The sequence below is a fragment of the Erinaceus europaeus genome, chromosome 9 (genome assembly GCF_950295315.1).
Source record: "Erinaceus europaeus chromosome 9, mEriEur2.1, whole genome shotgun sequence".
Classification (NCBI taxonomy): domain Eukaryota; kingdom Metazoa; phylum Chordata; class Mammalia; order Eulipotyphla; family Erinaceidae; genus Erinaceus; species Erinaceus europaeus.
Window position 1 is genome coordinate 98,911,049 of NC_080170.1, and position 25,089 is coordinate 98,936,137.

General features: G+C 39.0%; 1 long non-coding RNA gene across 1 annotated transcript in view; it reads right to left on the reverse strand.

The window, feature by feature from the left end:
* Positions 1 to 833: 833 nt before the first annotated feature.
* LOC132540246 (uncharacterized) overlaps positions 834 to 25,089 on the reverse strand; it is a 277,831-nt gene continuing 253,575 nt past the window's right edge. The window contains exons 2-3 of the long non-coding RNA XR_009551451.1: positions 1,461 to 1,688; positions 834 to 1,183 (exon numbers count right to left, since the gene is read on the reverse strand). This is a non-coding gene — a long non-coding RNA (uncharacterized LOC132540246). The remainder of the gene's footprint in view (positions 1,184 to 1,460; positions 1,689 to 25,089) is intronic.

Sequence of the window (25,089 nt, forward strand, 5' to 3'; positions counted from 1 at the left end):
CATATATGTGAAAAGTATATAATAAGAAACTCACTATTTTCATCAATATTTGTCGTAAATCATAAATGAAGAGAGGCAGGATTTGCTGGAGAATAGAAACTGATATTCTAACCACATGAAGGCAAACATTTAAATATAACAATAAACATTCTTTCTTTTTTTCTTTTCTTTTTTCCTATGTCTTCATTTCCAGTAATAAAGATACTTGGAATTAATGTAATTATCAGCACTTTTGGTGTAAGATTATAACATTTTAATTTAAGATAAAGATCCTCATGGCTTCAGAAATGGCTTTGTTAGTAGGAGCATGAAGGGAACTGTAACTATTAGTGAATGAGCACCAGATATAAATGATAACCAATTCAGTTAAGGCACTGACAGTACATTATTGTCAATTTTAGAGGAAGGAAGAGAGCTGAAGATGTATAATTAGTAGTTTGTGGTAAGACTTAAAACAGGAGTAAATATATCCTGACAAATTGCATTTTGAGGTCAGTGATTTCTCTGTATATGAGAACTTATGTTACACTGTGTATATGAAGAAGCTGAATTATATAGGATGAGGCCAGATCTTGGAAAATCTTTACAAGATCAAACTGCTGAATGTGAATTTTATTTTGCAGTTATAGTTTGTTACTCTACTTTTAGCAAACCTCCAGGATGGTAAACTTAGTGTATTTAGATAACTGATCTCACACTGACATTTAGAAAGTGATAAAATTTGATATATGTAACTTTTTTATATATGTAACTCGCGTTTGAGCCCAGTCTCCACCACACTGGTGGAAGCTTCAGTGCTGTGGTTCCTTTGCCCATCTCTTTCTTTTTTTTTTTTATTTAAGAAAGGATTAACAAAACCATAGGGTAGGAGGGGTACAACTCCACACAATTCCCACCACCCAATCTCCATATCCCACCCCCTCCCCTGATAGCTTTCCATTTTCCATCCCTCTGGGAGCATGGAGCCAGGGTCATTGTGGGTTGCAGAAGGTAGAAGGTCTGGCTTCTGTAATTGCTTCCCCGCTTAACATGGGCGTTGACTGGTTTGTCCATACTCCCAGTCTGCCTCTCTCTTTCCCTAGTAGGGTGTGTCTCTGGGGAAGCTGAGCTCCAGGACACATTGGTGGGGTCTTCAGTCCAGGGAAGCCTGGCCAGCATCCTGATGGCATCTGGAACCTGGTGACTGAAAAGAGAGTTAGCATATGAAGCCAAACAAATTGTTAAGCAATCATGGACTCAAAGCTTGGAATAGTGGAGAGGAAGTGTTGGGGGGGGGGGGTACTCACTGCAAACTCTAGTGTACTTCTGCTTTCAGGTATATATTTTGCAGTAGTTTATAGATACGTGTGAACATATGCTCTCTCTCACAGAAACTGGTGTATATCTAGGTTTTGGGACTTTGTTAGAAAGTGAACCACCTGAGATGAAATTAGAGTTTACTATGAAAGGAAAGGTCTCACCTGAGTAATGAAGCTGAAGGGTTGTCATTCCACATGTGAAGTCTCTGGACACAGTCTGAAGTGAAGCATGTTGAGGTGGCAATCGTTGTGTTGGTTAGGTTGTGATCGGCGGATGCAATATTATTTGATATGGATTGGGAGAGGCATACGGGAAAGTAGGCCCAATCCAAGGGTTCCAGGACTGGGGCAAGTAGGGGCTCTATAGTGGAGATGTGAGGTTCCTGCTGTCTTAGGGTTCAAAAAGACAATCGATAGTCAATGTTATCATCACATTATTCGGTAATTCGGTTAACTTTGAAAAGTCCTTTTGTTAGGGTTTGCTGTACAGTACACAGTATATTATATATTGCTGTCATATTAGATGCTTCTGACCTACTTGGTCTAGGCTTTTGAGAGAGTCCGCATATCAAATATACAGCCTATGTATTAAAAAGATTCAGTTTGTGTTTTGAAAACTTTGAGACATACAATTGATTTTCCCCCTCTCATATTAATTAACTACTGATTTATATGTCTACATTTTGCTAGGAGTGTACATAAACACCATTCCCACCACCAAAAGACTGACCCATCCCTCCCACCCACTCCCACCCCCCACTGGCCCAGGAAGCTGCATGTTTACTCCTCACCACAGGGTTTTTACTTTGGTGCCCTACTTACAATTTGATCAGGTCCTGCTTTTAGTTTCCCTTTCAGATATTCTTACTCAACTTCTGTTGATGAGTGGGATCATCCCATACTCATCTTTATCTTTCTGACTTAGCTCACTTAACATAATTCCTTCTAGCTTTGTCCAAGATGGGTCAGAGAAGGTGGGTTCATTGTTCTTAATAGATGCATAGTATTCCATTGTGTATATATACCACAGCGTTCTCAGCCACTCATCTGGTGTTGGGCACCTGGGTTGCTTCCAGGTTTTAGCTATTATGAATTGTGCTGCTATGAACATAGGAGTACACACCTCTTTTTGGTTGGGTGTTATGGAATCCTTGGGGTATAAGCCCAGGAGAGGAATTACTGGATCATATGGAAGGTCCATGTCTAGCCTTCTGAGAGTTTTCCAGACTGCTCTCCACAGAGGATGTACCAATTTACATTCCCACGAGCAATGTAAAAGGGTTCCTCTGTCCCCACAACCTCCAGCATTTGTTGCTGCTGTCCTTTTTGATGTATGCCATTCTTACAGGAGTGAGATGGTATCTTAGTGTTGTCTTAATTTGCGTTTCTCTGACAATTAGTGACCTAGAGCAGTTTTTCATATATTTGTTAGCCTTTTGGATCTCCTCTGTGGTGAATGTTTTGTTCATATCCTTTGCCCATTTTTGGATGGGGTCATTTGCTTTTTTGGTGTTAAGTTTGCTAAGCTCTTTATATATTTTGGTGATTAGTTTCTTGTCTGATGTATGGCATGTGAAGATCTTCTCCCATTCTGTGAGGGGTCTCTTTGTTTGTTTAATAGTTTCTTTGGATGTGCAGAAGCTTTTCAATTTGATGTAGTCCCATTGGTTTGTTTCTGCTTTAGTCTTCCTTGCAATTGGGTTTGATTCATCAAAGATGTCCTTGAGGTGTAGGTGGGAAAGTGTTTTACCAATGTTTTCCTCTAAGTATTTGATTGTTTCTGGTCTGACATCTAGGTCTTTGATCCATTTGGAGTTGATTTTTGGCTTTGCTTTTATTGATGTGGTGAATGATGCCCATCTCTTTGTATTGATCTGCCCTGTCTCAGTCTCTTTCATTCCATCTGAAAAAGTTGTCCCAAAGCATTGAAGGCTCAGAGATGACAAAAAAAGTGCTATCTGGAAAGCGTCAATTAATTCAGGTATATTTCATAATATTAGAAGAAACGGGCAAGTGATATGTGTATGTATACAACTCAGTGTACCAACCATCAAAGTTTATGTGCCAATGTACCAGTTGGAGTCCTCTGTCAAGCTTTGCTTCTTCCTTCTCCTATTCCCTCTGATAACCATTCTGTTTAGCTTTTACAGAGTCTAGAGTTTCATTACTATTATCATTTTTATAAGTTCATTTGTTTTAGTTATTTATATTCCACATATGAGTGAAAAAATTTCAGTATTTGGTTTTCACTTCTTACTTCACATAATATAATCTCCTCCTGTTCCCGTAAAAATAGTTTTGGAGATATAAATTCAAATTTTACTAGATCTGGCAAATTATTAAAGATTAACTATTAGAAAAATGGTAAGATTAAATACATTGTAATTTCTTGAGTTAATTACTAATGAGATGTTGATTCCGGAAGTCTTTATGAGGACAGGTGTTACTGATGTATACTGTTCCTAATGTGAATAGTAATATTTCAAGAGAGTTGCTTTTAAACCTATAAAAAGCTATTATATTTATCCAGATCCAGGTACATATGCTGGGGAGATGAAGGTGAATTTTATAAACAGTGATAAATGGAATGCTTATTTAGAGGCTATGAAGACACGACAAGAAATGAGATAAATTATTTATTATTCTAAGAAACATCTCTAAAGTATTAGAACAAAATTTAGTATATAGTAGACCCATCTTGGAAACCATTTATATTAATTTATTTTTTAAGTTATTGTGGTATCATAGTCTTAGTCATCACAAGCACATTGTTTGTTCTCTTTATGGAGTATTTTAACTTGTAACCATAAACAACATGGATCTCAAGGACTTCCGTAAAGCAAAGTTTAGAATGTAGTATAAATCCAAGTCATTGTGACCTTGATTTACACATATAACAAAATATGTGAGGTATTAGCAAAGCATCTACAGAAACATTATTTGGTTCCTTTTTGTTATTAAAGGCTTGTTTCTTTTTCAGTTAAGGATGACTGATTTTCATAATGCAATCAAAGATTTATTGGAAGTATTCTGTTTGTAAAATAGTAAATGAGATGCTGAAAATGCAGAGGTGGAAGAGACATGTAGCTCAGAGATTAGAGAGGAAGTTAAATTAATTAGTAATTATAGTCGAGTTTGCAAAAAGTTGTGCCTAAAGTGTTATATGATTGTAGCCCAAGAGCTTAAGACTAAATTTAGGAGATCAATGTTTGAAGGACAGATAGAAGTTGGGTCCTGATAGAGTAGAAGGGAATAAAGTGGAGAATATCTCTGACATGAAACATGACATAAGGGGGTAAGAGTATTGTTGATAATTTCAAGTGGTTCAATACATCTGAAGTAAAGAGTGAATGTGAACCAATGGTAAAATTTGAAGGATCCCACAGTGTTTTGAACTTATTTTACTTCCGCTGTTTTTCTTCCCCGTATATTCCCTGTGTCTTAAAAGCTTTCATGTCCCTAAGGACCTTCTTATTCAGTCAGGAAAACAGATTTGGTAGAAATTGTAAAATATCAAAGCTAGGAAGTAATCTCAAAGGTGATCTATCAAATCTCTCACTTTCCAGAAAATATCTTAAAGCTCATGAAATGTTTCCAACTTTAATAGACCTTATTAAAGAACAAGTTAATAGTTCCCTGTTTTTCAATCAGATATAACCAAATGAGTATACTATTTAGTTTAAATATCAGCTACTAGAAAAAAATCTATTTTAAAACAAAATGTTAAAGCCTGTGAGACAACTTACCAAGATAATATGCTTGCTGTATCAAGGGCATAACCCAAATTCAAGCCCAACTCCCATCACACTGAAGCTTCAGTGTTGTGGTGGTAGCTTTATCTTTGTTTTTCTATCTAAAAAAAACAAGACAAAACAACAACAAAAACAGCCTACAATAATGACACCACAGTGATGAAAAAGATGATAATAATAGAATATTAAACTTTCAACCTTATTTCTACCTCATCTCTATTTGTAGACCAGGTCATGCCAATCTAAGGAGAGAAATGGTGAAATAGCTTTCTGAGGCAAATCTCAGAGTAGTATATGCTGTACAGCTTTCAGAGGCAAAATTCTGTGGTACTACGTACTATGAAACAGCTTTCTGCGAATAACCTCAGTGTACTACATGCTGCGAGACCACCCCTAGATGCTTCTGAACGTCTCTCAGACTAGATTAGAGGACGATACTACACATACCGAATATAAAAATAATTACATAATTGGGTGATGAATCCATATTCCTGAAGAAGTGGGCCAAAAAATGCTATAAAAAAATGCTGCAGTAAATGTGCTTGGGGCTCCATTCCCTGAGTGGTTTCACAGTTCTTTGACTAAGTGTCTCATTTCCCTTCCCTTCTTTGCACCCCACAGAGCTGGACTGTTGCTTTATTAGATGAAAATTCTCAAGATCTAATAGTAGTTGATTTATAGCCAACATACTTAAATTATCTCCCTTTATGATTGGAATGACAATATATCCCAGTTATCAAAAAAAAAAAAGGATTGATTTATTATTTTGGTTTCAGAAGAAAATTTTAATAACTCCCTATTTTTTTCACATCACTAAGTTTGGACAGTAATTTAGATGATTACTGGAGTAGTGAGTCAAACAGACCCCATTTATAACTGGTATGAACCATTATTTAAACTTGCAAAGTTTCATGTAGCACCATTTTAGAACATAATCCAGTCATTCCAAAATTAATTCATGTGAACAAAAAGAGATGAGAAACTTAAATGTATAATTATCTCATTATGAGCAAACAATAAAAGGAACATACTTATACTAGACTAGTTTAGAACAATTTCAGGCGATATATGACTATAAGTTATGTGTGGGACATTTCTAATGAAACATTCTGGAAGTTGATGTAATTTTTCAGCTTCCCAAGGAACATTTTAAAGAACTGACAGGTTTTCTATGCCTTCAGCTGTAAGAAATGTATATTTTTTTGTATATATATAGGCTAATATATTTCTTCCTGTTATTTTTCACACTGTATAAGAAGGAGCTTAACAGACAGGAGATTCCTAGATAGCAATCTACTCCCTACTCCCGGTCTCACAGCGCCCACATAAGTTATTTTTGCTTTGCACATGGAGCTACTCTGTGCTTAGTGCCCACCCCCTCCTCACTAAGGAACCTAATTTAACATCCTCAGAACCTTAAGAAAACTTTTGTGAATGTGTGTTATTCCCAAGTGCTCTTATCCAGGTGCAAAATTCTACTAAGAATTTAGACTACCATTTCTTCTATCTGTTGCCCTTGTTTTATTTTATTTTATTGTTGTAGTTATTAATGTCATTGTTGTTGGATAGAACAGAGAGAAATGGAGAGAAGAGGGGAAGAGAGAGAGGGGGAGAGAAAGATAGACACCTGTAAACCTGCTTCACCGCCTATGAAGCGACTCCCTTGCAGGTGGGGAGCCGGAGAATCAAACCAGAATCCTTATGCTGGTCCTTGCATTTTGCGACAACTGTGCTTAACCTGCTGCACTACTGCCCAACTTCCCCATTTCTTCTCTCTAACAACATGCTTACCCCTACTGTAGAAAAAGAAGGGATAAGCATGTTGTTAGAAAGAAGAAATGGCCAGAGTTCTACTGACTTAGTCCAGTGACATAAGCAGTCAAGGTTGACTGCCATATTGTAGGCACACAGTCCTAGATGTTCCCAGTGAAATTCCAGCACAACAGGAAAGAACAACTTTTTCCAGAGTGAGCACTGGGGAAACTGAATTAGCCTCATAATAATTAAAGATTAGTAAACACAGGCCAGGGTCTTTCAGAACATTGGGTCTGAATGGAAAAGTTGGATCACAGGGAATTTTTACTAAGTAATGCAGAGGCTACATGAATTACATAATTTCTCTTCTTTCCATGTCTTGGCCTATTTTTCTTTCCACTCTAACTTCACACACACACACACAAAAAAAAATCTCTGCATTTCTTTTAACTATAGAACATAATGTACATGAACACACAAAAATGTAACTATCAACTTTTAGAGGGTTCTTTCATTTTTTCCTTCTTAGGAACACTCAAACAAAAATGAAAGTTATAATAATGAAATGATGTATAAGTTTTCAGTCAATGTGCTATATGAAATTATTGCAACATTAAATTTCATAGAGGAAAAGAAGAACTAGGTTAGGACAGCCACTGAACAAAGTAATCATTATGAAGTATCCAGCAGTTCCAAAGTAGATAAAATTAATATAAAAAGTGAATGTAAAAATAGAATATGCAATGAAATTACTATTGTGATGCAATGCGTCAAGACATGTTCAAAATGTTTGTTGAAGCCCTAACCCTGGTATTTTAGTATGTTATTGTATTTGAATGTAAGATTTTGAAATAGTTGATTAAGTTAAAGTGAGCCCCGCATTGCTAGTTTTAACTGTTATTTTTTTTTTTTTTCTCCATATCCCACCCCCTCCCCCGATAGCTTTTCCATTCTCTATCCCTCTGGGAGCATGGACCCAGGGTCATTGTGGGTTGCAGAAGGTAGAAGGTCTGGCTTCTGTAATTGCTTCCCCGCTGAACATGGGCGTTGACTGGTCGGTCCATACTCCCAGTCTGCCTCTCTCTTTCCCTAGTAGGGTGGGTCTCTGGGGAAGCTGAGCTCCAGGACATATTGGCGGGGTCTTCAATCCAGGGAAGTCTGGCCGGCATCCTGATGACACCTGAAACCTGGTGACTGAAAAGAGAGTTAACATACAAAGCCAAACAAATTGTTGAGCAATCATGGACCCAAAGCTTGGAAAAGTGGAGAGGAAGTATTAGGGAGGTACTCACTGCAAACTCTAGTGTACTTCTGCTTTCTTACTTTGGTGCCATACTCCAAACTCAGTCAATTTCTGCTTTGCGTTTCTACTTCTTTTTTTTTTTTTTTTACATGCATAACATTCCCCAGATTCCCATTTAACAATACAACCCCCACTATTTAATTCATCATTTTTCATGGACCTGTATTCTCCCCACCCACCCACCCACCCCAGAGTCTTTTACTTTGGTGTAATACTCCAATTCCATTTCAGGTTCAACTTGTGTTTTCTTTTCTAATCTTGTTTTTCAACTTCGGCCTGAGAGTGAGATCATCCCGTATTCATCCTTCTGTTTCTGACTTATTTCACTCAACATGATTTTTTCAAGGTCCATCCAAGATCGGCTGAAAACGGTGAAGTCACCATTTTTTACAGCTGAGTAGTATTCCATTGTGTATATATACCACAACTTGCTCAGCCACTCATCTGTTGTTGGACACCTGGGTTGCTTCCAGGTTTTGGCTATTACAAATTGTGCTGCCAAGAACATATGTGTACACAGATCTTTTTGGATGGATGTGTTGGGTTCCTTAGGATATATCCCCAGGAGGGGAATTGCAGGGTCATAGGGTCCATTTCTAGCCTTCTGAGAGTTCTCCAGACTGTTCTCCACAGAGGTTGGACCAATTGACATTCCCACCAGCAGTGCAGGAGGGTTCCTTTGACCCCACACCCTCTCCAGCATTTGCTGCTGTTACCTTTTCTGATGTATGACATTCTCACAGGAGTGAAGTGATATCTCATTGTTGTCTTGATTTGCATTTCTCTGACAATCAGAGACTTGGAGCATTTTTTCATGTGTTTCTCGGCCTTTTGGATCTCTTCTGTGGTGAATATTCTGTCCAAGTCCTCCCCCCATTTTTGGATGGGGTTATTTGTTGTCTTGTTGTTGAGTCTGGCAAGCTCTTTATATATGTTGGTTATTAAACTCTTATCTGATGTATGGCATGTAAAGATCTTCTCCCATTCTGTGAGGGGTCTCTTGATTTGGGTAGTGGTTTCTTTTGCTGTGAAGAAGCTTTTTAATTTGATGTAGTCCCATAGGTTTATACTTGCCTTAGTCTTCCTTGTAATTGGATTCGTTTCATTGAAAATATCTTTAAAATTTACGTGGAAAAAAGTTCTGCCAATATTTTCCTCTAAGTATCTGATAGTTTCTGGTCTAACATCCAAGTCCTTGATCCACTTGGAATTTACTTTTGTATTTGGTGAAATACAGTGATTCAGTTTCATTCTTCTGCATGTTTCAACCCATTGTTTCCAACACCATTTGTTGAAGAGACTCTGCTTTCCCCATGTAATAGTCTGAGCCCCTTTGTCAAAGATTAGATGTCCATACGTGTGGGGCCTCATTTCTGGGCTCTCAATTCTATTCCACTGGTCAGTGTGTCTGTTCATGTTCCAGTACCAAGCAGTTTTGATGACAATGGCCCTATAATACAGTTTGAGATCTGGCAGTGTGATGCCTCCGGTTCTGTTCTTTTTTCTCAAGATTGTTTTGGCAATTCTAGGTCTTTTCTGGTTCCAGATAAACATTTGTAACATTTTTTCTATTCTCCTAAAAAATGTGCTTGGGATCTTGATGGGGATAGCATTAAATTTGTAGATGGCTCTAGGTAATATATTCATTTTGATGATGTTAATTCTTCCAACCCATGAACATGGAATATCTTTCCACTTCTTTGTGTCTTTTTCAATTTCTTTGAGTAGTGACTCATAATTTTCAGTATACAAGTCTTTCACTTCTTTGGTTAGGTTTACTCCTAGATATTTTATAGTTTTTGTTGCTATAGAAAAAGGAACTGATTTCTGGATTTCAATTTCTTCTAACTTAGTGTTTGCATAGAGGAATGCCACTGACTTTTGAATGTTAATTTTATAGCCTGACACATTACTGTATTGCCTGATGATTTCCAAAAGCTTCTTGCTGGATTCCTTAGGTTTTTCCATGTATACTATCATGTCATCTGCAAATAAGGAGAGTTTGACTTCTTCTCTTCCAATTTGTATGCCTTTAATTCCTTGCTCCTGCCTGATTGCTATGGCAAGAACTTCCAACACTATGTTGAATAGTAATGGTGATAGTGGGCAGCCCTGTCTAGTACCTGATCTGAGGGGAAATGCTTCCAGTTTTTCACCATTGAGTATGATGTTGGCTATAGGTTTGCTATATATAGACTCCACTATCTTCAGGAATTTTCCATCTATTCCTATTTTTTGTAGTGTTTTGATCATAAAGGGATGTTGTATTTTGTCAAAGGCTTTCTCTGCATCTATTGATATGACCATGTGGTTTTTGGTCTTGCTTTTGTTGATGTGGTGGATCACATTGATTGATTTACGTATATTAAACCAACCTTGCATGCCTGGGATAAACCCCACTTGGTCATGATGAACAATTTTTTTGATATACTGCTGTATCCGGTTGGCTAGAATTTTGTTCAATATTTTCGCATCTATGTTCATCAGAGATTATTGGTCTGTAGTTTTCTTTTTTGGTTGTGTCCCTGTCTGCTTTTGGTATCAGGGTGATGTTGGCTTCATAGAAGCTGGCAGGGAGTATTCCAGTGTCTTCAATCTTCTGGAAGACTTTTAAAAGTAGAGGTATTAGTTCTTCTTTGAAAGTTTTGTAGAATTCATTTGTAAAACCATCTGGTCCAGGACTTTTATTTTTGGGGAGATTTTTGATAACTGTTTCAATTTCATTAGCTGCGATGGGCCTGTTCATGTTATCCACTTCCTCTTTACTTAGTTTTGGAAGTTGGTAGGTATCTAGGAAATCATTCATTTCTTCCAGGTTCTCTAGCTTGGTGGCATATAGTTGTTCATAGAAGCCTCGCATGATATGTTGAATTTCTGCAGTGTCTGTTGTGATTTTTCCTCTTTCATTTACTATCCGATTTATTTGGGTCTTCTCCCTTTTTTGTTTTGTGAGTCTGGCTAAAGGTTTGTTGATTTTATTTACTCTTTCGAAGAACCAACATTTACTTTCATTGATCTTTTGTATGGTTTTCCTATTCTCAATGTTATTTATTTCTGCCCTAACTTTAGTAATTTCTGTCCTTCTGGTTGCTTTAGGATTCCTTTGTTGTTCTTCTTCTAGGTCTTTAAGATGTGCAATCAGGCTGTTTATTTGTGCCTTTTCTTGTTTCCTAATGTGTGCTTGTATAGCTATGAACTTCCCTCTTAGGACTGCTTTAGCTGTGTTCCAAATATTTTGATAGCTTGTGTCTTCATTTTCATTGAACTCTCGAAACATTTTGATTTCTTCCTTGATTTCCTCTTTGACCCAGAAGTTGTTAAGAAGTGTACTGTTGAGCTTCCACATTTTGGGACTGTTACTAATCTTTTGTTGATTGTTAAGTGTTAGTTTAATTCCACTGTGGTCTGAGAAGATGCTTGGGATGATTTCAGTGTTCTTGAATAGGCTGATGCTGTCTTTGTGGCCTAACATATGGTCTATCCTTGAGAATGATCCATGTGGATTTGAGTAAAATGTGTATTCCAGTTTTTTGGGATGAATGACTCTGAAAATGTCCAATAGTTCTAGTTTATCTATCTCTTCATTTAGCTCCCTTATGTCTTTACTGATTTTCTGCCTGGATGATCTGTCAAGTTGAGAGAGTGGGGTGTTGAAGTCCCCTACTATGATTGTGTTACTGTTAATATATTGCTGTAGCTCTTTCAGTAGAAGTTTGATGTATTTAGATGGCTTCTCATTGGGTGCATAGATATTAATAATTGTTAAGTCCTCTTCATTGACTGATCCTCTGAGCATTAAGTAGTGTCCATTCCTATCTTTTTTAATCTTATCTATTTTAAAGTCTATCATGTCAGATATGAGAATAGCTGTTCCTGCCCTTTTTTGTGGGCCATTGGCTTGAATGATAGTTTTCCATCCTTTCACTTTAAGTCTGTGTTTGTCTTGTTGCGTTAGGTGAGTTTCCTGTAGACAACATATTGTTGGGTTGTGTTTTCTGATCCATCTTCCTACTCTGTGTCTTTTAATAGGTGAATTCAGGCCATTGACATTTATTGATATCAAAGATTGAAGATATTTTAACGCCATTCTTGTAGAGTTTTAGAGTGTTTTGATATATGTCCTATTTGTGGTGGTCTGACTATTTATAGGAGACCTTTCAGAACTTCTTTCAGGGCAGGCTTGGTGATGGTTGCTTCCTTCAACTGTTGCTTTTCTGAGAAGGTTTTGATGCTTCCATCTAGTCTGAATGACAGTCTAGCAGGATATAGTATTCTTGGCTGAAAGCCTTTCTCATTGAGCACTCGATAGATATCTTGCCATTCTCTTCTGGCCTGTAGTGTTTGTATGGAGAAGTCAGCTGCTAATCTTATGGGTTTTCCTTTGTAGGTGACTCTTTGTTTTTCTCTTGCAGCCTTGAGGATCCTTTCTTTATCCTTATTCCTTTCCAATCTAAGTATGACATGTCTTGGTGTCTTTAGGTCTGGGTTAATTCTGTTTGGGAACCTCTGGGCTTCTTGAATCTTTATGTCTTTGGTGTTGTCTAGACTAGAGAAATTTTCAGCTATTATGGCCTGGAGAATGCTTTCTTCCTCCCCTTCTCTTTCTTCCTCTGGTAAGCCAATAATGCGTATACTGTTTCTTTTGAAGTCATCCCATAGGACTCTGTTGTTGTTTTTAGCATCTCTTAATCTCTTTTTGAGATCTCTTACTTCTTTTTTAGTTGTCTCTAATTCATCCTCAATCTTGCTAATTCTGTCTTCAGCCTCATTGATTCTATTCTCTCTGCCCTCTACTGCTTTCTGGAGTTCATCTATTTTGTTGCCCTGCTCTGATACTGTTTTAGCTTGTTCAGCTAGTTGCCTTCTTAGTTCAGCGATTTCAGCTTTCAGCTCTCTAATAACCATGAGATAATTAGAATTTTCTTCCATATTCTCATTTGTTGTTCCTGCATTTCTGATTACAATTTTTTCAAATTCTTTACTCACTCCTGTTATTATTTCCTTGGCTAATGTTTGGATGTTGAACTCGTTGTTTTGTGCTTCACCCTCTGGAGGACTTTTAGCTGGACTCTTGTCCTGGTTCGAGTCTCCAATATTTTTTCTTGTTGTTTTAACCATTTTATATAAGTTAACAGTTTTTTCAATCCCTGAGTTGGAGTTCAGTGGTGTAAAAGCCTTTTTTTTTTCCCCTGTAGGCTATGGGAGCCTGAGGGCTTTTAAACTATCAATAGGCTTCTTAGCTTAATCACTGACTCCTGACCAAGAGATAAAGCAGGGTGTGGCAGAGATAATCCAGTGGTTATGCAAAGAGACTTTCACAGCCCCTCAGCTATGCCACCAAGGTATAGGTCTTCTCCTGAGTTTCTCTGTACCCTGGTGTCCCTCCCTGTTGCTGCTCCAGATTCTGAGGGTAGTAGCAATGGAGACTCAGAGTTGCACTTGGTGAGTCTCTGGGGAGTCCTTTCCTCCCTTCAGCTGTCCCCTTGTTGGTGGAGCAGACTGGAGGTGGTGTCTCCACTGACAAACTGTTGAACTGTTAGCAGTCACTTAATCTCTCCTTAGGCCCCTCTCTCCTCTCTGTCACCAGCCACGTGTGTTTGTACTCATGGGTGATTTACTGGGTTTCTCTGGTCATTCTAGTCCTGTCTTGTTTCGGTCCGGGTGGTCTCCTCTGGTATTCCTAGTTGATCCGGGAGAGGAGATGAGAGGAGAGGAGAGAAAGCGATTTGCTGCTCGTAGCTCCACCTCCGGAAGTCGAATCCAGTTTTAACTGTTATAACTATTGTATTACTCAGAAGACATTCAGACACCTAAAGTGGCATCATGTTTGTATTCACAAAGAAAAGACCCAATGAGTTCACAGAAAGAACATGGACATCTGCACGCCCAGAAGAGGTGCCTCTTGAGAAACCAAACATGATGAGACCTTGGTTTTAAACTTTTGGCTATCAGGGTCATGTCAAAGCTATTTTATGTTATTGAAAAGACCAATTTTGAGACACTGTTTTGTTGTGACAACCTCAACTAAAGCAATATATATAGTGCATCAAATTCTTGGAAAATATGGGTTTTTGATCACTTCCATCAGAAATGTTGTCAAAAGCCCTCTTGTGGGCCTCTATAGGACCTTGCCCTCACTGTAGAGCAGCAATGGTAGAAGCTGTCCCACTCTCTGAAGGGAGGCTGAGTCAACCTACTCTGCCCCTCAAAGAAGACTGGTGCTGAAATGAGCACAGCCTAGAATGTTCCTAGCTGTAATCACAGACTACATCAGACTGACAGACTTAGAGGTTAAATAGGCTCCTGTGCAAATATGAATATATATGGGCCCTAGGTCAGATTGGTCAGGTTAACAGTTAATAGTATTTATATACTGTCTTCATATTTGGGATGTACACTGAGTCCTACTCCAGCTTTCTAGTCCTATTCTCAAATTTGACACCATCTCCCCAGACATTACTTTTAGTCCACCTGCATGTTAGCTATCAGGCTCAGGAAAAAATTAGTAGTCATAGACCCCTTGAAATATACCTAAAATAGAATATCTAATATAAAAATATACTAATAATTAGAATTTAATTTAGTGATTATGAGTTCTAAATATTCAATACACATGAAATAATTTCCAGAGAGTTATGTTGAGCAAGTAAGTTAATTTTATTTACAGTCCTAGAGTCCTTCACACAAATTTATAAACATTTTATTCTGTTTCATTTTTAATTTACATACATTTTTAAAGATGTTTTTATTTTTGTTTTTAAATTATTCTTATATAACTGGAGAAAAATTTAGAGGGAAGGAGAAGATAGAAAGAAAAAGGGAAACACCTACAGTATAGTTACACCATTTATGGTAGGGACCAGGAACTTTATTCTGGAACCTCAAACATGGTAACATGACAGCGTACTGGGTGTGCCACCTCCTGGCTCCTACACATAGCATTAATAAGATTATATCAATTATTTTTGAAAGTGAACATCCAGAACTCTGAAGCTTTGTTAAAATTATTCCTGTATTTAGCAGCACAATTTGGAAATATTAAAAATAAAAACCCTGAAGATCTGTGTACCCTATATTCAGTAATTCTGTAGTTACTCATTATGCAGAGAAACTTTCTTCCATATGAAAGATAAATCATAACTGTATGTTAGAGGCTATTGTATATCTCTTAGGAAAGTATGTGCATGACATAGGTTTGCTCTCTAGCACCACCTGAGATTACCAAGATACCAAGGGAAGTGCTTAGGCTATGGTTAGCATCTATTTGCCTGTCTGTCTATCCATCTGTCTATCTATCTATCTATCTACTTATCATCTTTCTGAAAAAATATGGAGGTCAGATGGTAGCATACCTGAGAGAGTACAATTATTATGCTCTAGACCAATTCAATTCAAGTCTCAGGTTTTTACCTGCAGGAGGGAGCTTCATGTGTTGAATCAATGCTGTAGGTGTTTCTCTTTTCTCTCCCCTTTTTCCCTCTATATCTTCCTCTCTACTTCTTTCTGACTCTATCAGAAAAAAGAAAAAGAAAAAATGAATCCCATTTAATTATGATATAAGTATGTTTAAAGACTAATCCATTTTCAACTTGTATATAATTTTATAGCTACATAATAACTATAAAGTAGTTAATAAGTGTCAAATGAACTATATCAACATAAATAAACGCCCCAAATAGATTTGAGGTTGAAAGTGTAGTTGTTTTTTAATTTTATTTAATTATAACTTAATTTTACTTCTAGGATTACTTCTGAGTCTGGTTACCTGTGCAACGCTCTACTACCAGTGCCCCCTTTTATTGATGTATAGAGAAATAGGGAGAAAGAGAAGAAGCAAAAAACACCTGCAGTCCTATTCTACTGCTCCTGAGGTATCACCCCACAGGTGGGAACCAGTGATTTGAACCTGGGTCCTTGCACATCATAACATGTGAACTCTACCAGGTGCTCTATGGGGAGGTATATTTTAAATAATTTAAAATAATTTAAAAACCCATGGAACAATAATATGATTGATGTGAAGAGGTCTTTGTAGACAGTGGTGAGTTGTGGAGTACAAAGTTTGGTGAAGTAACTTTCTTTTTAAGAATAAACAAAATTAAGCTAAAGGAAACACAAATCATTAAGCAACCTCATGAATTACTGATCTGCTTATGAGAAAAAGTCTCACCTCACCCTATAGGTTCATGACCACCCCCATCAGTTACACCAAAGCCACCTGGTAGCTTTTTAACATTCAGATTTTTAATCCTCAAAGAGACTGTGCTATACAGGGCAGATTTGCATTACCCTTACTCATTCCACAGTGTGAGAATTGTTTCTCTAAACATCTACAGCCCCCTGGGTGGGTAACATCTTGAGTCATACCTGGAAATGACTATGTCACTGGTCCATAGACAACAATAGCAGATGTCCTGCACTGTGTGCACATGAAGTGTAACACTAAGAAGTGTTTTATTCATTATGCTTTCATTCCAAAGTGCCACAACACTTTGGAATGAAAGTCAACAGATGGAAATCTAGAACACCCCTGCCTTCTTATTGTCAACAGTCTGCAGTATCCTTGCAGAAACACACAACTATTGTATTACTTAAAATTAAAGCAAAATTAGTATTAAAATCAAGAATCTCCATTTGCTTCTCTTTAGAAATTTTTAATGAATGATTTATGAAATGCACTCTGTAACTGTTCATAGAATTAGCTGTTCAAAGCATAGTTCTATTGTACATTATATCATTGTACATTATAGAGCTTAATTAAAAGTGTATCTGATTCAATATATACTAAATGATGCATGCATATTACTCCACAGGATGTGTGTGTGTGTGTATGTGTGTGTGAGTGTGTGTGTGTGTGTGTGTGTGTGTGTGTGTGTGTGTGTATTTTAAAACTATGCATTTCTCAGCTCTGGGTTATGGTTGGGCTGGGGCTCAAACCTAGGACTTCAGAACCTCAGACATGAATGTCTTTTGCATAGCCATTACGCTATCTCCCCGGACCAAACAGTCTTCTATGAAACAAGGAATGAAGGGAATATAAAAGCAAATGATTCCCTATGAATTTATATTTGAAAATTCCCCACTCTAACCTCAGTTGCTTTGAAATTTTAAATTATATATTTAAACAAAAACATATATATCTTGTATCAAAACCAAGGAATGTTTTAAATGATGACTAAAGTGATATGAGAATAATAATTCTTGTTTATAAAAAATCCAAAGACATTTTCTGTTAAGAGACGAATATTTTAAGGTTCTGAAAGTTGACCTAAGTGTTGACTTTTGGTTCTTTTAGATAATCATTTAGCAATATTGATTTCAGAGGTTGCCCCATATATGTTCTGCACTCCAAACAGAATTAAATCTTTCCCTCATCCATGACATGTTGTTGCTAAGTAAGGCCATGTAAATGTGTAAGTCACTTTTGGTCCATCTGAAATATGTAACAACACGGTTTCTGGTGGTACACCAAGTTCATGAAGAAGACTACTTTACCACCCACTGGCAGAAAGATGACAGAACTGATACGTGCAGCACAGCTTCACCACTTGCAAAGCATTCCCCCTGCAGGTGGGGACGGGGACTCGGACCCAGGTCCTTGCACATTGTAATACATGTGCTCAATCAAGTGCGCCACCACCTGGCCCCATACACACTCTTATTGTAGTCCGGGAGGTGGTGCAGTGGATAAAGCATGGGAACCTCAAGCATGAGGTCCTGAGTTCAATCCCTGGCAGCACATATACCAAAGTAATGTCTGGTTCTTTTTCTCTCTCTCTCTCTCCATTTTTCATTAATAAATAAAGTCTAATATATGTATACTCTTATTAACTTATAGTCCTACAAATCACTTAATATAAGAGGGGAAAAGTAGATCGAATGTCTTGAACTTTTTGATGCATAGACCCCAGTTATGAGTATATGTTCCTTCGATCTAAGCACCTAAGGTCTCAAATTCTAACCTGATTGAATTTTAACAGTGGGCTTAAATTGTTAATACATTTCTAATAAAGATTTTTTTCTTCAAAATATGAAATAACCTACAGTCTTAGACCAGGGAGACCAGAAGCAACTGGTCTTGTTAGTATATAAGATATCCAATAATGACAACATCAATAACAACAATAATAACTACAACCATAAAAAAAAAAAAAACATGATCTCATTTACTGGAATCTTAGCCAAAACCACACCCTAATCAAATGTTTAGCAGGATGTAATGTTCTTAAGTTCAGAGGTTATTTTGTGAGCTGTACACATAATACACATGTTGTGTGAGTATTTGACACTCGGTATATACTTATAAGTGATTCCTAACTATTTTGAGTTCTATGAAGCACTTTAGTTCTATATATATAACACAATCTATGTTATCAGGAAACAGTTCCCTGTGAGGAGAGAAACACTAAGACTCAAATTAAAAAGTTATGGCAAAGGGAGATGGCATAATGGTTAAGCAAGAGATTCGCATGCCTGAGGCTTCAGAGTTGCAAGTTCCATCCCCTATACTAACACAAGACAGAGTTTAGTAGTACTCTGGTAAAAAACAAGTAAACAAACACTCACTGAAAAGTTAACTAGGTGAAGAACAATAGGATTGTTTACATTGAGAACACTACAGGAAATGTATTCTGCTAAAATGTTAGCAGAATATTTTCAAATAAAAAAAAATCAATGGTGTGAGGTCAGTGGAAAATGTATAATCTAAAAGTTGTTACAAGGCACATGGAGATATTGGGTATATTATGCTACAGGCAATGGAAAATCCTTGAACTACTTTAATCATGGCAACCAAAAAAAAACTATGTTTATTTATTTTTTCTTTATTTTCTTATTTCTTAAACTATTTCATTATAAAAAGTGATATTTATTTGCATATTCAACTACCCAAATTAATATTTTTTTTGCTGGTTATTGCTGGGCTTGGTGCCACCGGTACTACAAATCCACTGCTCCTGGAGATCAGGTCCTTCTATTTTTACTGAATAGAACAGAGAGAAATTGAAAGCAGTGGGGAAGATAGAGAGGGAGAAAGAAGGATAGACACCTGCAGACCTGCTTTACTGCTTGTGAAGTGACCTCACGGCAGGTGGGGAGTCGAGGTGCTAGAACTTAGTCCTATGCCCTCTTAACCCAGTGAGCTACTGCCCAGCCCCCCTAAATTTTGTTATCTTTTAAAAATATATTTATTTATTCCCTGTTGTTGCCCTTGTTATTTTATTGTTATAGTTATTGTTGTTATTGATGTCATTGTTGGATAGAACAGAGAGAAATGGAGAGAGGAGGAGAAGACAGAGAAGGGGAGAAAAAGACACCTTGCAGACCTGCTTCACCACTTGTGAAGTGACTCCCCTGCAGGTGGGGAGTTGGGGGGCTCGAACCAGTATCCTTACACAGGATCCTTGTGCTTTGAGCCACCTGCACTTCACCTGCTGCACTACCGCCTGACTCCCTAAATTTCATTATCTTAGAGGAATCACGTCTTATTCTAGTCTCAGTTTTATCACTTATAAAACACATTATGAAAGTTTAAATAGGTAGTCATTACTCTTCTAAAAATCTAAAGGCGTATATGTTAATTACAATTATAGGCACTTTTTTCTTTTTTTTTTTAAATTTTTCTGGTGTTATCCTTATTTATTGGGTAGAAACAGGCAGAAATCGAGAGGTTGGGGGAGATGGAGACCACTGTGAAGCTTTTCCCCTGCAGGTGGGGATGCACTAACAGGTGCGCCCCGCCTGCCCCCTCACTTTCTCATTCTTCTTCTAGCGTTTGCCCTTCTTCCGTAGCTAGTCAACAGCGTCCGGGTGAGCCTGATGTAAAGTTTCGAGACCTCCTTTGAATCTGGAGAGGTGGCAGTCATTGACTATGTGGGTCATAGTCTGTCTGTAGCCGCAGGGACAGTTCAGGTCGTCTCTGGCTCCCCAGCGATGGAACATAGCAGTGCACCGGCCATGGCCTGTTCGATAGCGATTGAGGAGGTCCCAATCATAACATGCTAGGTCAAAGCCGGGTTGACGCTTGCAGGGGTCTGTGATGAGGTGTTTGTTCTTTACCTCAGCTGACTGCCAACTCTGTTTCCAAGAGACTGGAACAGAGAAGTTCAGTGTAGGCGTAGGGGACCAGATTGGGTGACGAGACGTCAAGCGTTGGACAGGGTGGGCGAAGATATCCGCGTATATTGGCAGGTCCAGTCGAGCGTAGACGTGGGAAATGAACTTAGATGATGCCGCATCCCGACGAATATCTGGCAGGGCGATGTTGCTAAGAACTGGCAGCCATGGAACCGGGGTGGAACGGATAGTTCCAGAAATTATCCTCATGGAGGAATATAATTTGGAATCGACCAAGTGGACATGGGGGCTACGGAACCATACTGGGGCATAGTATTCTGCAGTGGAATAGCATAATGCCAGAGATGATGATCATAGTGTGGAAGCGCTCACGCCCCATGAGGAGCTGACCAGTCTTGCAATGATGTTATTCCTCACGCCCACCTTTGCTGCAGTTTTTATGAGATGTTCGTGAAATGACAGAGTGCGATCGAGAGTAACGCCAAGATAGACTGGCTGGGCTTTATGCCGGATTCTCGTATCGCCAAGCTGCACATTAAGCTCACTCGAGGCCTAGACATGGTGTAGATGGAAAACAGATGATACCGTTTTTGCAGTGCTAGGTATTAGTCGTCATTTTTTACAATAATCAGATATCAGAGACATGTCTTTCGTGAGTGTTTCCTCGAGGATGTCAAACTTGGATGCCTGAGTTGCACAGCAGATGTCATAGGCGTAGATGAACTTCCTTGAAGAAGTTTCTGGGAGGTCATTGATGTAAGTATTAAATAGCGTAGGAGCCAGAACAGAGCCCTGGGGGAGGCCACTTGAGACAAGTCTCCATCTGCTAGACTTGTCACGCAGATGCACCCGGAATCTTCTGTTCTGGAGAAGAAACGATATAGTGTTGGCCACCCATGGAGGCAGGCATCTTGAGATCTTGACTAGTAGACCACAGTGCCAGACCGTGTCATAGGCTGCTGTGAGATCAACAAAGACAGCACCCGTCTTTAAATTCTTCTGGAATCCATTTTCAATGTAAGTTGAGAGGGCCAGGGCTTGTTCGCAGGTAGATTTTCCTGGGCGGAAACCAGCTTGGGCGGGTGATAAGAATTTCTCTGTAAGAGGAGAAATACGTGACAGAAGCAGCCTCTCAAGAGGCCTCATTTAACCGAGGAGAAGTAGCCGCTGACTGTTGGACGGGGACCATCAGCACCCTTGGGCATGGCAGCCCGAGGGACTGAGTCATTCCAGAAGGGCCCTGTGCAGGGGAGGAGCCCTGGTGCGGCCTCACCTCCCTGCCACCTGGGCCCCAGGGCCTCTAGATACACCCGCACCCAGATGGGGGGGGATCATGGGGTCCCAGATGTGGGTAGGGGGGGTCATGGGGTCCCAGATGTGGGCGGGGAATCACGGACCCCAGATGTGGGGGGGGGTCATGGGGTCTCAGATGTGGGCGGGGGTCATGGGGTCCCAGATGTGGGTGGAGGTGACGGGCACCCTCCTTACAAGGAGGGCAGGTGTGGGAGGCGCAAGGGTGTCCCCAGGGCGCAGGCTACGGGTCCGCCCTCCCCAGGCCTATGGCCTCCCCTGCTCCTAGGTTGGGCGCACCCAGGACCGCTGTCGCAGTTCACCAGGGCCTTCCTGCAGGGGTGCAGCCTGTCTATTGCTCCCCATTTCCCAGGGCCTTCCTGCAGGGGTGCTGCCTGTCCATTCCATCTCCCTGGGCCTTCCTGCAGGGGTGCGGCCTGTCTATCGCTCCTCATCACCCTGGCTTTCCCGCAGGGGTGCAGCCTGTCTAAGGCTCCCCATCTCCACAGGGCTTCCTGAAGGGTTCGGAGGGCTGCAGCCAGCCCCAGCCCACCCTGGCCCACCTTGCGCCCCCACCCCCTCACCTTGCTCTTGATTTGCTTCATCGAGGGGGCGGGATGCACACAGCAGGAAGAAGGCAGATGCCAGGCACTTTTTTCTTACTTTTTTAAAATTTATTTATTTTTCCTTTTGTTGCCCTTGTTTTTTTATTATTGTAATTATCACTGTTGTTGTAATCGATGTCGTTGTTCTTAGATAAGACAGAGAGAAATGGAGAGTGGAGGGGAAGACAGAGGGGGAGAGAAAGACACCTGAAGACCTGCTTCACAGCCTGTGGAGCCACTCCCCTGCAGGTGTGGAGCCAGGGGCTCAAACCCGGATCCTTTCGGGTCCTTACAGTTTGCACCATGTACGCTTAACCTGCTGGGCTACTGCTCTACTCTGGGCACTTTCTTATAGACAAATAATTGAAACTTTAGCCAGAAGTAAATACCATCCTCTGGTAAATAGATCCCAGAAGAAGAAATTCTTGACTTATTGATACTGTCTATAATAACAAAATTGTATTCATAGAATACGTTATATAAAAATCATTTCTATTTCAGTGCAGTATGGGGATGTGAGCAGAATTTATATAAGAACCTCAGGGAGGAGATTATAAAACGAAGAGGAGAGAATATTCAAAAGGACCATTGCCAGTTGCTTGCTGTAGTGAGCAGCTGAGACTTAATTATACTGAGAATTCTCTGAGGATTTATGTAGAAATCACATTAGATCTGTCCCTCCAGATTACAGGGGTATGGACCAGATTTCTGAGGGTATTGACTTCCCATGCTTCCAGGTTTTTTGTTTGTTTGTTTCTGTTTTTTGTTTTTATTTTTGTTTCTGTCTTTGCTTCCAGATTTTAACAACAGTGGGCTGGGAAAAATTTTGCTACTCAGGAGATAATTCTGGCACAATTTATGTCTTAAAGGAAATACTAATCATGTAGCTGGCTATTGTTGTGAAGAAGCAAATAATCAGGAATGAAATGAATTGTAATGTAATGAAAGATTCTAGGAAAGCTTAGGGTCAATCTGTTGGATTAAGAGTCAGTAAAGTGTTCTGCTATGATAAGTAATTGCCCTATCATTTTAGACTGAATATTTGACTGCTAGGTGGGTATGGTTTTTAAACTAAGGATATTGGAGGCTGACACCATGCTAGCAGAACTTCATTTCCTGTCAGGAACATGTCCACACACATTACAGCAGACAGTGTTCGGTATATTCTTATCAGATAAGGAGGGAAGGGAGAAGAGAGGTAAAGTGTTACGTGTAACATGTTGTAGCACTGTAGAATGAAACAGTGGATGAATGAAAGGGCAGGAGTATATTTATGAAACATTTTGGAAGTAAAACAAAATATTGAATACTGAGTATGAAAAAGGGAGGTTATCTGCAATGGACCTCAGGTCTCTGGCATGCAAGTATGCAAGTAGTAGTATCTTCAATTTAATTAGTATTAAGGGTATAGAAAGGGAACTAACAATCTAATATATTTGTAATACAGTTTCATGACTGTCAAATCATTATCCCTTATGCACATGCCAAGATTGAAAGATATGCATATATTGATGCAAATTTTTTAAATTGTAGTACTAGGAGCTTAAAGTTCTAACTTGGACCATTCTGAAAATTACATGAAAATGACTTTGATTGTACATTAATTCTTTCCTCCTTGCCTTGAAAACCACTACTGGTAAATAAGAACTACTCATCTCTCACAACCTATATTTCATTTCAAAGTCATTTTAAGAGGCATCACTAAGCCATAAAATTATAAAATCTTTAATCTTTGAAATGCCTGGTGAGAGCAGGGGAGTAGAGAGTGAGAAAGTTGGCTTGGGTGATGGTTCACCTGGTTGAGTGCACATGTTACAATACACAAGGACATGGATTCAAGCCCACAGTCCCCACCTGCAGGGGAAAAGTCTCACAAGTGGTCAAGTAGTGCTGAAGCTGTCTCTCTGTCTCTCTCCCTATCACTCCCCCCTCAATTTCTGGCTTTCTCTATCCAATAAATAAAGATAGTTAAAAAATTAAAAAGGGGGGTCGGGCAGTGGCGCAGTGGGTTAAGCGCATGTGGCTCAAAGCGCAAGGACCAGTGTAAGAATCCCGGTTCAAGCCCCCGGCTCCCCACCTGCTGGGGAGTCGCTTCACAGGTGGTGAAGCAGGTCTGCAGGTGTCTATCTTTCTCTCCCCTTCTCTGTCTTCCCCTCCTCTCTCCATTTCTCTCTGTCCTATCCAACAACGAACAACATCAACAATGGCAATAATAATAACCACAATGAGGCTACAACAACAAGGGCAACAAAAGGGGGAAAAATGGCCTCCAGGAGCGGTGGATTCATGGTGCAGGCACCAAGCCCAGCAATAACCCTGGAGGAAAAAAAAAATTAAAAAGGAGAGTGAGAAAGTGATTGAAACTATAGAAATGAAAACAGGGTTGACATAAAACCAGTGAGTATCCTGAAAAGTGAATGGAAAAGTGAATACCAAGACCCCAAACCTCTATTTTCTTTTAAAAAACTGACATCACATATCAGTACTGTAATAGGCACACATTGGCCATAATATCTAAAATATAAAGCACTTCCGACTTTAAAATAACTTTTGGTTATTTCTTAAATCATTTTATTGGGGGATATGACTATTTAAAAGACAGTTGTCACACATGTATAGTTCCTTATCTCCTTCTGATAAATTTCTACACACCACACCCACAAATTGACATCTCCCTTTACCACACTACACTGTGTCTCCCCAATCCATTTTTGCCTCCTCCAACCTCTCTGTTCAGTCTTGCTTATTTTACTGTAAAAAGAAACATAAGTAAATATTCAAATACAAAGAAAATGAATGAAGTTATATAAAAACCTGTGTAGTGATACCATATGACTGTGTAGAAATTGAACAACACATACGTAAAAGTTTGAATCCATCTCTGGAATATAAGTTAGATTCAAATCCATCTTTACCGTGTAGAATATCAAATAAAACTCAAAATGAGAATCTGTTTCTTAAATTGTGAAACTTCTGACAATAATGAAAGGTTATATCTATCAATATTTTTT